Here is a 1,574-nt window from a genome sequence, read left to right as displayed (position 1 = left end):
GGGCCTTTCGGATGAGGGATCTGAAAGTCAGCAGAACGTGGAGTTGTGGCCCCTTCCTCAAGAAACAAGCATGATGGTTCAAATTCCTCTTCTACGCCTGTGAGCCGCGCTTTCGTAGCAAGATAAGTTTCTCGCTCTAGGGCTGAGTCGAGGGCAATACGATTGGTGTCAGGAGTATCGTAGTTTGCATCTATAATCTCAAGGTTTAAAATTGGCACAATGTAGTCAATTGCCTTCTTGGCTACGTCGTATTTTGCGACTTCAGGAAATTTGAAGCATTCACTCACAAAGTCCTTCTTTCCGATTACCATTCCCGGAACGGACACGATTATAAATGCAAAGATACCTTTCTTTCGCATGCCTGAGAGTATGCAGTGTCGTGCAGTGGATTGGGAATTTTTTGGTTAGAAGCTCCAATAGGGAAACGTAATCAAGAGTTACAATCTTGGGAGTTCCTGATTTGGCCTCCAAGGGCTCTTCATTTAGTGGGGTGTTTCTATGGCCTTTTATAAGTTATTCTAACTCTAGCTTTTTCAATCTATACAACCCACCCATTCTTTGCATCAGTTTTCTCTTGGCATGGGTAAAATCCTTAACCGTAACATTGTACTTGGTCATGATATCACGAACAGCTTGCATTACTGCATGCTCACAGGATTCTTCAGGAGTTAATGCTGGAGCACCAGTGTAGATTAAAGCTACTGGCGCACTTTCTGTGCGGAGCGAAAGGTAGACACTATTACTGGTCCTATTAACATACCGATACTCAGGACTTGAGAAGCTTAGACATTCGGCTATTTGTTCAATCAAGGGTTGGAAAGGTATTATTACTTGTGTAGGTGCAGGACCTAAACCCTTTAATTTGATTAAATCTTTTGTTAATAAGGGCTGTTGCCAATGTTGTTAAAATAGCAGCTGTTCTATCTGTTGGGAAAAGGAATATGTAGGCTGTTTTTTGAAGTAACTTACCCAAAGTATGTGATGAGTGGAACTAAGGCTATTGCAAGCATGTCACTGGTAATGGGGTCCAAGTTAAACAAGTAGGTCCAAATTGAAGAGTTTAGATGTAGGGTTTACGCATATATTTTTAAAACTTTTTTCCTATATGCGAGTTATTTTACAACACAACCCATCAGCTGGGTTTTGCAAGTTTCAATGCACTTGATACACTACCAAACACAGCAATTACTATGTTTCTAAATTAAAGCCAGAACTATTTTAAAAGTATAGTAGTATACTACTTAAATTTAAACAGTTAGAATCTATTATTTCAAACTTAAAATGAATATATTTCTAGGCGTTTTTAATCGTGTTGTCTATCTTTGTCACTTAAATTGATTCTCATAAACTATAAATTAATAATTTGATTGATCAGTTGAACTCTCATACACATACCTATAAATTTATCGTACATAACAAATCATTTCATGTATGCTAACAAAACTGCAAATTTCTCTCAAACTAAATTTGAATGTCCAAAGTTCCCCACATCAAAGCACATTATTCCTTGTTTGCCTTGGTCATTTCATATAGTTTATTTCATTTGGCCTGCACTATGCATAGCAAGCCACATA

This window comes from Silene latifolia, chromosome 3, assembly GCF_048544455.1.
Source record: "Silene latifolia isolate original U9 population chromosome 3, ASM4854445v1, whole genome shotgun sequence".
Taxonomy (NCBI): domain Eukaryota; kingdom Viridiplantae; phylum Streptophyta; class Magnoliopsida; order Caryophyllales; family Caryophyllaceae; genus Silene; species Silene latifolia.
This window is presented reverse-complemented; position numbering follows the sequence as displayed.